The sequence below is a fragment of the Tachyglossus aculeatus genome, chromosome 16 (assembly GCF_015852505.1).
Source record: "Tachyglossus aculeatus isolate mTacAcu1 chromosome 16, mTacAcu1.pri, whole genome shotgun sequence".
Taxonomy (NCBI): Eukaryota; Metazoa; Chordata; class Mammalia; order Monotremata; family Tachyglossidae; genus Tachyglossus; species Tachyglossus aculeatus.
The window spans coordinates 8,162,515-8,179,380 of NC_052081.1; the positions used below are offsets into that span (position 1 = coordinate 8,162,515).

The 16,866-nt window shown below is 41.3% G+C and overlaps 1 protein-coding gene across 2 annotated transcripts in view; it reads left to right on the top strand.

The window, feature by feature from the left end:
* Window positions 1–16,866, top strand: part of RABGAP1L (RAB GTPase activating protein 1 like) — a 430,548-nt gene that overhangs the window by 163,537 nt on the left and 250,145 nt on the right. The gene's annotated exons all lie outside the window — the stretch shown is intronic.

Below are 16,866 nucleotides of genomic sequence, written 5' to 3' on the forward strand. Positions count from 1 at the left end.
CAACATCCAGGCCATTATTTGGCCCGAGGAGTTAGCCTTGGCCAGATTTCCCTGGTCTCGGACCTAAGGAATAGCTTCCCGCTTCATGCCCACTGCGCCTACTTCCTCTAATATACCTATCCTTCCTATCTGCTCCGCACAAAGAAACCCCAATATCTTGATAATGTCCTTTCTATTAGTATTCCCCATATCCCACTCTTTGGCTTCTATCTCCTTGACGTCTATTTCTCTATTCCTGCAACTTTCCCTGACCTCCAGGATTTTGAACTCCTGCTTCTTCCCTCAATTCAATGATAACCAGGCCTTCGTCGGGCAAGCCGAGACCACCTGGGCCAGAGTCACACCAAGGCTGTAGGATAAGGAATTCTCTTTATAATAGGTCCTATTCATTTTGATGTCCATTATTTTTCTTGAATTGTCCCCTTTGAACTTTTTTTTTTTAGCCCGCGAATAAAATCCTGGTAGACTGGTGGAGAGAGCAGAGGTGAGAGGCCTGGACTGTTGGTTGTTGCTAACATGCTTGATAGCTTAGGGCAAAGTGCTTAACTTCTCTTCACTGGTTCTGAGTATGTATTTATGCGGCAAAGAGATAAAATGCTGTGTATCTGATGAACACTGCTTTTATGGAGGGGACTTCTTTATTAATTATGGAGCCCAACTCTCCCATGGCTTTGAATTCCCCTGAGGCAGCAAGCTAGAGACTGAGATAGCAAACTAGACACTAGCAAGTTAGACACTTAACTCTTTCAGATCACTGGGGACAATTTAATGCATTGCTATCTGTCTACCTTGTGCCTTCACTGTAGAATTACAGTAATTGAAGTGTTCTGAAAGGTTCACTGCTCATGCCAAAGTACCAAACCTGCCACCATGTCCTGGGAAAATTTAGTGTACTATTACTATAGTTATTAAACTATATCTTATTAAGTGGTTTGGGGGTGAATAATGTCCACCGTGTAGAAATAGCAGACGATCCGGTACTATGCTATGTTTTTTCACTTAAAGTTGCTCCTGAGAAATGAAGCGAGTGTAAATTCAGCTGAGTACAGTGTTCCTCACAAACTGAAGTGAGCATATTTGAATACAAGTTTTCATCGTGTGCTGGATTTTCCTAATCACATTATGAAAGTATGTAGAATCACCTTGATTTTGATTCAAATCGATTCAGATTTTCACAGCTTATTTACTGTTAACACTTGATAAAACCCATAAGGGCAAATGCAGGATCCCTTGCCTTCTGAGTAGATAATAGTCACCCGCTGTGGGATTCCAACAGAATGAACAGTAACTAATGAATAGTAAGTTAAGAGATAATGTCTTGGTTTTACATGCAGACAATTGAAGGCATCCATGCTGTCTTCTTAGGAGTTAAAAATTAAAAGGCATTATATGTATAGTTAAGTTATAATTAAGGTTCATGTATCATGTCAACTTTGCACCACCTAATATTTACTGCTCATTTTCAAAGGACATTTTGTTTGTTTCAGCCTACATTTGTAAGGTAAGAATTCTGTAAAAAAAAAATCTGCATGCAGGGCTTTCTTCAACAAGTACCACATAATTGCAATGTGTTGTGTTTGTTTCGGAAAAGAAAGAAGCAATGCATTTTAGGGGCAGTAAGGTCGGAGTTTGCCTGTGGGGTAATATTCGATTTTGATTGGAATTACCATACAGAGTTTGGTGCATAATTATAAAAACATCTTTGAAGCTAACCCAAATTGTATGTAGCAAATATGGGAATTTGCCTGATTAATATTATGCCACCAAAAATGATAATGTGCGGTTCCTGTAGACAAACATTAATATGATTCAATTAGGCTACCTTCTGTCTTTTGACATCAACTCGAATATTCATTTATTACTATTATTTTTCCATTTTAGTATTGTGTAAACTTTAAAAAATGTAAAATTTTTAACCCGTTAATAAAAGAAGACTGGGATTGAAACTAAAATTCAAAAAGAAGACTGTGATTGAAACTAAAATTCGATGTATTGCTTTCTTCAGGTGTTTTGTTACACGCATAAAACCAACCAAATGGGAATTTGATATTCCTTAAAAATTAATTTTAGCTGTCAAAACTCGAGTTGGAGTTTTCTAGGAAATGGGACTTTTTAAAGATAGCGATTTCCTCAAATAGACCCAAATTGTTCTTTCTCTCATTCATCCAGTCATATTTATTGAGCGCTTACTTTGTGCAGAGCACTTTGCTTTGGAAAGTACCCTTCATAACGCTTCTCTTGATTTTAATGGAATTGTCCTTTACCGTTCCTTAGATTGAGATTTTAAACTGTTGTAGATCATGGTAACAAATTAGAAATTTTAATTATTTGTTCCAGGTACAGAGGTATTGAGGGAAATCTCCAGGAGTGTATTTGCTTGTTTTTTCAAGGATGAATGTTGAGCCTCACACGTTGGAAGGCAGGTGATCTCTATGGGCCACTACTCCCACACCAGCTACTCGCCCCACACAATATGCTGAGAAGCAGCTTGGCTTAGTGGAAAGAGCACAGGCTTGGGAGTCAGAGGTCATGGGTTCTAATCCTGGCTCCACCACTTGTCAGCTGTATGACTTTGGGCACGTCACTTAACTCCTCTGTGCTGTTACCTCATCTGTAAAATGGGGATTAAGACTGTGAGCCTCAAGTGAGACAATCTTGTATCTACCCCATCGCTTAAAACAGTGCATGGGCTATAGTAAGTGCTTAACCAATATCCTCATTATTATTATTATTGTTATTATATCATACCCAATCACACACACACACACACCCCTTTGGTCGAGAAACTGTCTACATCTGCATCTAAAAGGATTTAGGTTTCCGACAGGCATACAGAGTACTATTTTTGCCTTTTTCCTGCTGTTGGCAGTATATTGGTTGGGTTTGGTAGCCTGAAGGCGTGTTTGTAACAGGTCGCGTGACCCACTTCAAGACCGTGTCTTCCACATTTGAAAAGTGTCCAGTAGTTCAAGTCCTTCTGCCTCCAAGCAGATTCTTAACTAACTAGTTTGTTTATTTTCCCTTTGGAATTTTTGAAGAAGTAAACTAGGAACATGGAAGAAGTACTCATTAATGGAAAGGTTTAATTGAACTGCATCTTAAACCCACATTCATTTATCACAGCAAACCCGTGATATGCTTTCCTAAATCCATTTTGGGGAAACAGCCAACATGAACACCATGCTTGCCCGTAATTAACGTTAAGCAGATAGAGCCAAATCTAGGCTCGATCTCAATTCTCACTGTTTTTTGATGAGAGCGTCAGGCTTCCAAGTTGGGAATTTGGTTCACTAAACTGACTTGTAACGTTTTCTCAAGTGGCAGGATTTAAAGTCATGGTGATAGAATCGTGGTTGGATTAGAAGCCTGCAGGCAGGATGCTTGGCCCCCTTCTTATCCCTATTAAATAGCCATAGATTCCAATTAAGGCGGCATTCTCTGGTGAGCTCAGCTGAGAACTAGGAATTAGAAATTCTGGATTCCTAAACCTGGCCCTACCAATTACTTCTAATGAGCTCTCGCTAAGTGCTTTCCCTCTCTGTCTCTCAGTCCCTTCATCTGTAAAATGGGGATAATAATGCCTTGCTTCAGGCAATTGGAGAGTGCTTTGGGAACAAATTTCTGTTTTAGAATGTAATAATTAAGGGGTTTTATGTTTATGTAACACCTTTCAAGTGATGATTTTGGGGAATTTATGGAATCTACTAAGGGAGAAAAAAGTGTCAACGTTTGGGAAGTGGCGGTACTTAAAATTAGTTTTAACATCCTATCTTCAGGCCATAAAACTAATTAATGGTGAAATGAATAAGAGTGCCCAGGTGATATGTACTAATAGTATTACCCATCAAAAAGTAGGTAATGAGTGACATTTTATAGGCAGACAATTGATAATTGAATTACAGCCACAATTTAGCAAATGCCGAGGACTAAATATTAGAGATGGTGAAACTACACTTGTATGTTTTATGGTGTGATAGTAATTTTGCATCACTTAAAATTGACTTATGTATATATGGGATAAGGAAATTTAATTTCTAATTCTTGAAATGAGACATTAATTTACTGAATTTATTAATGGGTGTTAGCTGGATTATGCAGCATAACATGAATTTGAACAGCTAATAACTGTCAGTACTGCGCTAGATCCTTTTCTGCATCTTTAGAAATCACATCAGTGTCATCTGAATTTTTCCCATGGCCTTTACAATGGATTCTTCATGTGGATTAAATTCATAATCAGGTGGCTGACCAGAACAGATCATATTGGGATATGACTTGATTCATTTTCATTTGAAGTCTATGACTATGCAAGGTTTTAAACTGTGATAGTTCTTTTTAACTACTTAAGAGAAACGATGTGTACTCCGGGCCCTCTCCAACCTAAAAAAAAAAATTCTTTCTCAATTATGTGCTACCTCTTTTACCGCATAGATATTCATTGCACCACTGATACAGGTTTGTCCTATGTAAAGGCTCTTTTGCAAAACCGTTGCAAGGCATCCCAGTCTTTGCAAAGCCTCCATTCACGTAGAGCAAGCCCGTAGCTGCCAGGCTGGTCTGTCCTCCCGTGTCTGTTACCTGCTATATCACATTATTTGAAACTGAAACGTTTGCACTGACCTCCCTGCTGGCACAGTCCTACTTTCAGTTCACTGCCCATCAGCTATTTGGGTATCATGCTGTCTGTCATCCACTGTCCTTAGATATCCTGCCCAGCAAAGACCCAAACTGCTATGAGCATTGCTCCGGTAAACCGATTGTGTTCCATTACCGTGTGGTTGGCAAAAACACCACAGGGACCTTCTGAAATTGTCTTTCACCTCCAAAGAGGTCTTTCACAGCAAATATTGGCCAAAATGTGATGGTCTGGGCCTTTGCTCCAACTGTGAATAATAAGGATTATAATGATAGTTGGGGTATTTGTTACGGTCTTAGGATACGCCAGACGCCGTGCCAAGTGTGATCCATATGGTGCTTACGGGCCAAGGGGAAGGACAGGAAAATGAGGCATGGAGAAGTTAAGTGACTTGCCCAAAGTCATACAGCAGGCAAGTGATGGAGTGGGATTAGAACCCAGATCTCCTGACTCCCAGTCCTGCATTCCTGCCGATTGGCCATGTTGCTTCTCCAACTGCATATTCAGTTGTGAAAAGTGGTAAAGCGTGGGTCTCATTGCACTCTTGTAGAAATCTTCAAGTAAGGGGATCTAATTCTTAGGCATCTGAGTGAGTTCTTCCTCAGAATCGAAAATGCCACAACACTGCAAAGAATTTCAAGCATGCTGTCATGATCACCGTCTTCAAGAGGAAAGGTAAGAGAGCTGACTGGAGACTATAGACTTGTGTCTCAGCTTTTCATTGCCTGCAGGGAATCTTCCTGGATAAGCTACAAGGTGGATCTGTTATAAAATTTGTAAACAAGTAGAGGATTGCCTGCCTTTTGGGGTGGTCGAGTGCTTTTATAGTAGAAGTGTCAGATCCACTGTGAGAGAAATGGAAATGAATGAGTTTAAAAAGAAACAACAAAACTGCCATTTTTTTCCCAGTCACTCTGTAGAAGATATACTTCAAAAACGCAACCGAAGACCCTCTCAAGAGATGGCATATCTGTGAGCAAACGTGAAACAGCAACAGACGCAGACCAGTCTAGCGAACATCAATGCATTCATTTATTCAGTCATATTTATTTATTGAGCGCTTATTGTGTGTAGTATGCACTTGGGAAAGTACAACACGACAATAAAACAGTGACATTTCCTGCCCAGAGCGATATTCCAGTCTAGAGAGAAAGATTAATGAAGAAAGGCTTACTGGAATAGCTTGTGCTTATGCAGAAATGGAGGGCACTCTTAACAGAGGGTTGGTTTTTTTAATGGTATTTGTTAAGCACTTACTGTGTGTCAAGCACTGTTCTACGCACTGGGGTAAGTACAAATTAATTAAATTGGATACAGCCCCTCTCCTGCATGGGGCTCACAATCTAAGTAGGAGGGAGTTAGAGGCTTTGAGACCTTTTAACACCAAGAAGAAGAAAGGAAAATAGAGAAAAATGTAAGATAGCATCCAGTTTAGCCTATCATATTTTAAATTGTAAATGCTTTGCTCATGCTCCCTCCCTAAACTATAAAGCAATTGGTTAAACCTCAAGTATTTCTTTCAAAAGCCATTCAGCAGGTGGGGTTATCAAACATCGGCTAATAGTTTTCCACTATTTATGTTTAAACAGAATTAATCAGGTAACTTCTAGTCTTAGTGCTCCACTGAACAGTAGTTGGTAGGACTATGGCCTGTTAATTTTTGACTTAAGAAGTAATTTGATGAGGTGTGTTGTTCAATCCTCCAGCGAGGGTATCTTTGACTTTATTGGTTGATTAGATTAAATGAGGTGGGAAAAATGGGAATAAATTGTCTCGATGTTGACTTTTCACATGCACCTCCATTGTCCTGTCAGAACACACAAGTCATTTATTAAATTTGGGGTTTTTTTTTCCCACTTTTTTTGGCCTTACCCTTAAGTACAGAAAAAAATCAGAAATCATGCTGGACAAATTATGAAGGGTCTGTGAGGGAGGGAAACCTAAGCAATCATTTGGCATTTCAACGGAAAGGTTGATTGTTTGTACATATTTATTACTCTATTTATTTATTTATTTTACTCGTACGTATCTATTCTATTTATTTTATTTTGTTAGTATGTTTGGTTTTGTCTCCCCCTTTTAGACTGTGAGCCCACTGTTGGGTTGGGACTGTCTCTATCTGTTGCCAATTTGTACTTCCCAAGCGCTTAGTCCAGTGCTCTGCACACAGTAAGCGCTCCGTCAATACGATTGATGATTTAGGCTCACTACAGCCCCTTCTGCTGTAGGATGGGCAATCAATCAATCATATTTATTGAGTGCTTACTATGTGCAGAGCACTGTACTAAGCACTTGGGAAGTACAAATTGGCAACATATAGAGACAGTCCCTACCCAAAGCAAGCAGTTCTTGCTTCATAGCCAGGAAACTTAAAAGCCATTGCTGCTTCTCCAGGGACTGTGGGATCGCAGGATTCCCCCTTCTGGAGCTCTTGGGATGGCCGGACCCCCGAGTTTGAAAGTCTCACCCCGCTTTCCAAGCCTTGAGAATGGCTCACACGTGGAAGCGAATGTTCCAGTGGGCTGACGGGGACCCTCCTGCTGCTGCCAGGGCCTAATGAGTAGCCAAAGGACTAGCGGTAAATTCTTTTTGGGTCTCCTTCGGCTGGCTTTTATATCCACCTACAATCGGTGCCCCTTGTGTGATGAGGTGGGAAGGATATTGGGTGAATGACATTCCAACACTCTTCTCCTTCTCCCCTTCTTGTGCTGTACTGGTGGACATAAAGCATGTTTTGGTGAAGGGCAGGGATTGGGGAGAGTGCTTTCATTTTCATAGGCCACTGGCATTCTGGAAGGCGGAATTGTTGAAGCTTCCCAGTCTTCCATATTACACCTTAATGCAATATATTGTTTTCTTTATTTTGACCCTTAAAGTAATAACACTGGCCAAGGGACATATTCTGTTTTCAGTTCAGTTTACCCAGCATTTTATTGGATCTGTTCATTTCTAAGATATTACTTTTGTTTTATAAACCGCTCCCTTTCCACTTTCTCCCTGGAGGCTATCTGATGGTCACGGCTCTTCAGTTCCTGGGGCCCCAAGTGACTGACCCAAGCCTATCATTCCCTTCCAGATCCCAAGTTTCCCTATTATTTCTTTTTATTCTCGGTAATGGACTTAGGATATTGAGTGTGAGGAAAAATGTCAAAAGCAGTCAAATCTTACAACAGATTTAAACTTCCTGGAAGATTATGAGCATTTGGAAAAGGATTTTCCTTTTGACTTCCAAAGAAAATAGTCTTAATCTGGTGAAGACAGTAGATGTACCATTTTTCTCCCATTTTTTTCTGCATGCTGATGCAAGGCTAAGAACATTAAGAAGCAAAAGATTGAGTTTTTTAGCAGTTCTGTTGTGACCTCACTTTAAAACAAGAATGAACGTGTGCTCCGCACACAGTAAATGCTCAGTAAATACCACTGATGATGAATATGTGTTTGCCTTGCCATGAAAACATTTGAGCAGTCCTAGTAATCCAGATTGGTTTAGCAGCATTTAGTAATTCTGGTGTTTTGAACAAATGCTGATGATTATCTTAAGAAGCCAGTGATTGATACTAATAGGCTAACTGTCATTCAGGTACTCAGATAATTTGGATAATCGGATGTCTTTGGCTATATAAACAGTAGATTTGGACAAAAAGGTGTAAGGGGCCAGGTGTAGTCATTTACTTGGTGGGGCAAAGGTGAAGCTGCTGCCAATTTTTTTTTTTTTTTTTTTTTTGTGTGTATAGGTATTTCTGGCCCCTGATGGCAGAAATAATCTTGAATTGTTTATACTGTTTTCCAGACAACAAACTGCGCCGGCGGGGCCCAGTTCAAGTGGGTAGGGCTTCTCCCGAAACTAATGAATTTAAGCGTAGAGATGAAAAGAATGTGTTGTTTTGGAAGTAAATCAGGAGTTGAGAAGCAGTGTGGTCTAGGGAAAAGTGTTTAGGACTGAGAGTCAGAAGACTTGGGTTCTTAACCTCACTCTGCCACATGCCTGCTATGTGATCTTGGGCAAGCTACTTCACTTCTCCATGCCTTAGTTTCTTCATCTTTAAAATGGGTATTACCTGCCTGTTCTTTTTCCCATTTAGACTGTGAACGCCGTGCAGGACAAGTCATGGAACAGTGCAGTCACCTGATGGAGTTCTGCGCTTCCTTTGGCCTCATGTCGCTAATCAATCAATCAATCAATCGTATTTATTGAGCGCTTACCGTGTGCAGAGCACTGTACTAAACACTTAGGAAGTACAAGATGGCAACATATAGAGACAGTCCCTGCCCAACAGTGGGCTCACAGTCTAAAAGGGGGCTAATGAGCCTGGGGCTGTGTCCTAGGGAGTTCAGTGGAGCTATCTCCCATTGACCTTAACTATACAAATCACGGTCACCACTGCCAAGTTGCGGCTCTAGCTGTGACCTTGTTGCCTTTTCTCCTTATGTCCTAATTTCCAACTCTCCTCCCTGACTTTCAGTCCCGCCTAGGGTATGGCGCCAATCCCTCTGGCTTTTAGTAGGGAGGATTAGGAAGCTTGTCTTATTTATCCTATCCCCCTCTGCTTCACTGACAGGAATCTGCCAAGTGGTCTGCCTTCAGTTCCAAATGCAGTTCATTCATTCAATAGTATTTATTGAGCGCTTACTGTGTGCAGAGCACTGTACTAAGCGCTTGGGTAGTACAAGTCAGCAACATGTAGAGACGGTCCCTTCCCAACAACGGGCTCACAGTCTATAAGGGGGAGACAGATAACGAAACAAAGCATGTAGACAGGTGTCAAAATCTTGCACCTATACGAAAAGGCACATTTCTAGAGGCCATGTTTTGGACGCACCCAGCAAACACTGCAAAACATACTAGAGTTTTGGATGTCAGGGGATTTTGCAATGGGAATTACAATTGCATTTCAATTGCATGTTCAATGTTAAGATGCTCTGATTAGCATTTCGTGGAAGCCGTGAACAAATAATCATCCTGAGGCAGGATTATAGACATAAATATCAAACAAGGCACTCCCCTTTTGCAAGACCCCCAAAAAATTCATGTATTACTGCCCGGAAGCCTGTATAGCAGTATGAGGCTGTTAGGATAACCTATTAGTTGATGCTTTTGGTTTGAGGTTATTGCCATATTGCCAGTTTTCTGGAGAAATGAAAGTCTGAGGACAGGCTAAAACTTTCCCTAACTCTGACTGTTATTCTGGAGTATTGCAGGGATCATTAAAACAGCGGGTACTATTACATGATGTGCTGTATTATGCCATTCCCGCGGCTCTGCTTTAGAAATGGAATAGCCACAGTAATACTTTCTGCTGTCATGGAGCTTTTCATCTAAGAGTCTCAAAGTACTTTATAAACAATAACCAAGCCTCAATCACCCCTGTGAGGTGGGCATTACTCCCATTTTCTAGAGAGATTAAGTGTCTGGTCCAGTGTCAAATGGCCAGTTTTCTTGCTCAGTTTTACATAGAACCCCCTCTAATATTTTCTAATATTCCAGTATTTTTTTATTCAGCAACGATCAGGTTTTATTTTTTGTTCATCAGTCTGAAAGCTGAATGGGCTTGAAGAGGTAGTCAATTTACAGTTATCTGAGTTGTTGCTTGAGAGATGAGTAACATTACTGAAATAGAGGCATGTCCACATAGTTCTTATAATATACAAAGAAATTGAGTGGGGGAAGGCCATATTAAGGTAATGATCCTGAAACTAGACATATCGTAATGCATTTATGATGAAAAAACAATTTATAAGACGTGGAAGAGCTTATTGATCTGGCAAAGCAATTTCGCTTTCTGTTTCTTCTTTAAGATGATGGACCATGAGGGGAAGTCCATCACTCACTCAAGCAACCACAACTTTTTCCCACGAGTTAAGGAGAGACAAATTTGAAACTTTGAACTGCCATAGAAATGATAAATTCATCATTTGCCTTAGAAAGTTTCATGTTATGTTTGCTTTTACGTTGAATTCTTCTGCAGAGAGATTAAAAGCTTCAAGGCCTGGCAGAAAATAATCAATTGGTGGTATTTAGTGAATGCTTACAGTGTGCTGAGCACTGTGCTGAAGCGCTTGCAAGAGTTCAATGCAGGAACATTGGGAGATGCCTTCCCTGTCCCCAAGGAGCTTACGTATCTAGCGGAGGAGACAGGCATTCAAATAAATTACCGGTAAGGGGCATGGCATAGTTTAAGGATGTGTCCATCAATGCTGTGGGCCTGGAGGTGGGGAGAGTATCAGAATGCTTAGGGGGTATAGATGCAAATGCCTACGTGATGCAGGGGGGAGGACAAATAGGGTAAGGAAATGAGGGGCTAGTTGGGGAAGACCTTGTGGGGGAGATGTGATTTTTTAGGAGGGTTTCGAAGATGGGGAGATTGGTGGTCTGTCAGATAGGGAGAAGGAGTTCCCAGTCAGATCAATCAATCAATCAATCAATTGTATTTATTGAGTGCTTACTGTGTGCAGAGCACTGTACTAAGCATTTGGGAAGTACAAGTTGGCAACATATAGAGACAGTCCCTACCTAACAGTGGGCTCACAGTCTAGAAGGGGGAGACAGAGAACAAAACCAAACATACTAACAAAATAAAATAAATAGAATAGATATGTACAAGTAAAATAAATAAATAAATAAATAGAGTAATAAATATGTACAAACATATATACATATATACAGGTGCTGTGGGGAAGGGAAGGAGGTAAGATGGGGGGATGGAGAGGGGGGTGAGGGGGAGAGGAAGGAAGGGGTTCAGTCTGGGAAGGTCTCCTGGAGGAGGTGAGCTCTCAGTAGGGCCTTGAAGGGAGGAAGAGAGCTAGCTTGGCGGAGGGGCAGAGGGAGGGCATTCCAGGCCCGGGGGGAGGACGTGGGCCGGGAGTCGATGGCGGGACAGGCGAGAACGAGGTACGGTGAGGAGATTACGGTGAGGAGACAGTCAGACGAAGGTCATGAGAAAGGCAGGAGGTACAACAAGTAGGTTGCTACTAGAGGAGGGATAATCAAGAATCGCTTGATTGTCTCTCCCGTTAGTACCGAATGTTGCCCTCACCTGGCATATTCAGCACCACGGGGAGGTTGGGTCTGCCTGGGAAGACTGAAAGGATTTAGGAGGAGAAACTCTTCCTGCACCATTTTCTTCTGATCCTGGATCAGGAGGCTAATCCATCAGTCAGTCAATCATCGGTGTTTATTGAGCAGTTACAATAGAATTGGTCTTGGGTTCTAGTCCCAGCTCCACCACTGATCAGCTGTGTGACTTTGGGCAAGTCACTCGACTTCTCTGTGCCTCAGTTACCTCAACTGCAAAATGGGGATTAAGACTGTGAGCCTCATGTGGGACAACTTCATTACCTTATATCTACCCCAGCGCTTAGAACAGTGCTCGGCACACAGTAAGTGCTTAACAAATGCCAATATAATAATAATAATAATAATAATTGATTGACACTGAAGACTGAGCATGGAAAGCCCAGGCACAATTTCACCTTGGCAGTTGGCTAGGTAGAATTGGGTATCTTTTCATCACCCATCTAGAAGATATGAAGCCCGACCGGGAGGCTTGAAATAGTTTTTTCACTACAGATGACTTATTTTCCTGTTAAAGTGACAGAATTTTCCTTATTTCTCCTTCTTAATTAAATTCAAAGGCCATTTGTTTTGCTTTCTGAAGAGGGGGAAGGCCCACGTCCTTTCTTCATACTCAAGCTATAATTCTGTGACATTTATGAGAAAAGGAGAAGCACCATGGCTTAGTGAATAGGGCACAGGCCTGGAAGTCAGAAGGACCTAAATTCTAATCCTGGCTCTGCTGCTTGTCTGCTGTGTGACCTTGGTCAAGTCACTTAACTTCTCTGGGCCTCAGCTACCTCATCTGTAAATCAGGGATTAAGGCTGGGAGCCCCTAGTGAGACAGGGACTGTGTCCAACCCAGTTTGCTTGTATTCACCCCAGTGCTTAATATAATGCCTGACACAAAGTAAGAGCTTAATGAATATCATTATTATTATTATTAGGGTATTGGGTTTATCAGTTCATCTGGACTGCTCCCTGGTATTTTTCTCTTTCTAAAGCTGGATCACGAGGAAGTGTTGGTACAACCATTTTACTTCCAACCCTATTGCAGAGCCTCTTGTGCATCAGTATGAATACATCAGTGTAGCTGCCTTACTCATCTTTAATTGTTGGAGCACACAATTCTGATGAATTTTGGTATAATTATCAAATACTCAACCATCTCTCTCCCTTCTACCTAACCATTCTTCTCTCCTGCTAACCTCCAGCTTGCAATCTGTGTTCCTCGCTAACCTTCTCATAGTGCCTCATTCCTGTCTCTTAACCGCTGACCTCTTGCTCCTTCCCTTCTCACAGCCTGAAACTCCGTCCTCTTTCACATCTGACAGACCTCCTTCTAGACTGTAAGCTTCGCCTAAACTAAACGCATTATGTGCAGGGAACATGTCAACCAACTCTGTCGTACTCTCCCCAGCACTTGGTACAATGCTCTGCGCTTGATAAATTCAGTCGATTGATAGATCTCAGCTCTGTTCATCTTCAAAGGCCTTCTGTGAATCTCATCTCCTCCAACAGGGCTTCTCCAAGTAAACTCTAATCTTTCTACCTCGACCCCTCAAATGTCACTTCTGTACCACTTAAGCACTTATGTTGCCAACTTGTACTTCCCAAGCGCTTAGTACAGTGCTCTGCACACAATAAGCACCCAATAAATATGATTGATTGATTGATTAAGTAACCAGAGCCCTTAATACCCTGATGTCCGTGTCTCATATGCTGTGTTACTTCGCTTATCTGTAATTGTATGTATCATTTTACTCAGTTGCTTCCTTTACCTGTAATTTATTTTAATATCTGTGGCTCCCCTAGACCATAAGCTGCTTGAGGGCAAAGATTACATCTTATGATTCTTCAGGGCTTATCACAGTACTCTGCACACAATAGCCACTCAGTGAATGTTATTGGTGATGATGATGTTGGCAAAATAGGGTACCCGAGCTTGGTTTAGGAATAAATTCTCCAGTAAAAATTGGGTTTGTACGTCTGAGGACTCTTTGAGAAGCAATTGTGCTTTCTTTGCATTATTCCCTGGGAACAGGATGAATGTGGTTGATTGAAAACCACTCACAAACTTCATTTAAGCCATTTGTTTTGATCTCCTGCCTTTTCAAACCTTTAATCAGGGCCGCTAAACAGCAGCAATAGTGTCTGGTGTGAGTTACATCTTTTCTTTACCCTGCCTATCCTTCAGTAGATGTGCTAATAAGAAGCAAAATGGACTAAAGCCTGGAGGAAGAAAACACATACAAATGATAATCTTTATTGAATATGGAAAATAGACTAGGTGAAAATTAATCTGGTAATGCCTTTCACGGATGCACTGATTTTTCACGCAATAGATCTTCGGGACCTTTAGAGTGTAGCAATATCTTGTAATTGCCATCAAAATGAGTTTTTGTTTGCTCACTAAGAAATGGTCATGGCTAAAAAATGAGCAGATTGAAAAACAAGTGAGTTGTGTTGCTTTAATTTCCATGAGTCCTGTTGGAGTAATTCAGAATAGAGACAGTCTCTTCACAGAATCTGAAATTGTCCTCCCTGTTTAATGAATTTAAAGCTTTTTTAAAAGAACATTTGTGAAATGAGACATGAGCCACACCATTAGCTGGTTATGTTTGCCTATGAAAAACTTAAAAACACAATAACCCATACCAGTATAATGTCTAACAAAATGTTCTGTTGGGTCTTGTAAAGAGAGGTACATAATCTTGTTTGATATTTCTTGGTTGCTATGACTTCCTTCCTAGTGTTTGTGTAAGTGTCTTGTTTATTTATCAGCCTTTAATCAGTTGAACAATAAAGAGATAATAATGTGCTATTATTATCTCTTTATTTTTGAGTTGCTTTAACTGAATAATCACCCAAAGTGCTTTGACTTTTGTAATGTATGTTATCAGGTTATCGGTTATCAGCCCTGCGAGCTGTGGTGATCATAGGAAAAACTAAAACCATAATGATTTTTTGAATTTTTAACTCTCATGGTGTTGCAGGGTTGGGAAAGCATAGAGCCTTCACATTGTAATTTTCCTGCTGTTTAAAGAAATAGCGAGCCGGAAGGGCACCTGGATCTCATTTCTGCCCCGGGTATGGTGATCTTTGTAATAATAATTGTAGTTTTTGTTACGTTCATACTGTATGCCAAGCATTGCACCAAGCACTGGGGTAGATGAAAGATAATCAGAGTCCACATGGGCCTCACAGTCTCTAAGTAGGAAGGAGAACTGGTATTGACTCCCCATTTTGCAGATGCGGGAATTGAGGCACAGAGAAGGGAAGGGACTTGCCCAAAGTCACACAGCAGACAAGTGGCAGAGCCGGGACTAAAATCCAGGTCTTCTGACTGCTAGGTCCATGTTTTTTTCTACTAGGCCACACTGCTTTCCCACATATTTTTTTTTTAATGGCATTTATTAAGCGCTTACTATGTGCGAAGCACTGTTCTAAGTGCTGGAGAGATTACAAGGTGATCAGGTTGTCCCACGGGGGGCTCACAGTCTTAATCCCCATTTTACAGATGAGGTAACTGAGGCACAGAGAAGTTAAGTGACTTGCCCCCAGTCACACAGCTGACAATTGGCAGAGCTGGGATTTGAACCCATGACCTCTGACTCCAAAGCCCAAGCTCTTCCCACTGAGCCATGCTGCTTCTCTAATTTCCTCCTTTCCTGTAGTTTCCAAATAGGAAAGTGGGCTTAGGATCCCTCCTGCCTCAGAAAAGTCAGCGGCAGATGAGGGAGGGAATTCCTTGGTCCTGTCCGGTCATCCTTGAGCTGGTCTATTGGTCCTAATCATTTTGAGGTATTAAAACCTTGTAAAAGCAGCATCACTTAGGACCTGGGTTCTAATCCCTGCCTCGCCCCATGTCTGCTGTGTGACCTTGGGCAAGTCCCTTAACTTCTTTTTGCCTCAGTTTACTTCATCTGTAAAATGAAGACAAATGTGGTATTCAAACTGAAGGAGAAATTACAATTTAGACATCACAAAGAAAGAAGAAACACCACTCTGTTAAAAAGAGGAAGTCAGTCTGTATAAGGTGTGGTTTCATGGGAAACGCTTTAGCCCATGATGAATTGTAGTAAATTCACTTCAGTGATTAAGATCGTCTAGAGAACTGTTTATACTTCTGTCCCCTGGAATCCATATGCTTTGGGAATTGATCACCTACTTTCTCTTTCTTCTGCTGCGTGCTTGTTTTGAATAGGTGATTATGGTGTCTGTGAGCAAAGCTGGCTCTACCAGGGCAGTAATGCCTTTAAAATACTTTTTTTATCCCACCGTGTGTGCAAAATTGGTCTCTGGATTATTTGGGGATATGCTACTGGATAGTGAACTAAACTAGTAACCTCTATTTCACCCAGAATGGGCAATCAAGTCACTTTGCAATCTCTAATTCCCACCTGTAGATTTTCTCCCAGCACTTAGTACAGTGTTTTGCACATAGCACTGAATAAATACTTCTGCTAGTAATTTTCCCAAGCAAATGCAGTTTGAAAGGCGGGGGAGGAGACTATGTGTTGACGTTTTGCGCACCTCTGGGGTCTTTTCAAAGAGTTGCAGATGGTATAGATAGTATAGGGACTTTGGCAGCAGCAGTGCTTCCGCCTCCCTCTGATGTTCTGCTGATCGTCTAAACTGTAACCTTTTTGTAGGCGAGGAACATATGTACCAACTTTGTTATACTGTACTCTCCCAAGTGCTTAGTACAATGCTCTGCACACAGGAAGTGCTCAGTAAATATGATTCATTCATTTATTCATTCATTGTCGTATTTATTGAGCGCTTCCTGTGTGCAGAGCACTGCACTAAGCGCTTGGGAAGTGCAAGTTGGCAACATATAGAGACGGTCCCTACCCAACAGCGGGCTCACAGTCTAGAAGGGGGAGACAGACAACAAAACAAAACATACAAGCCAAATAAAATAAATGGAATAAATATGTACAAGTAAAATGAATAGAGTAATAAATACGTACAAACATTCATTCATTCAGTCGTATTTATTGAGCGCTTACTGTGTGCAGAGCACTGGACTAAGCGCTTGGGAAGTACAAGTTGGCAACATATAGATGATGGATGAGTGGGCCTGCTTCTCCTGGGCCCCCTAGTAATGAATGAGCAGTTCCCGGGAGCCCAGCATTGCTTGGCACATAGTAAGCGCCTAACAAATACCGCAAGT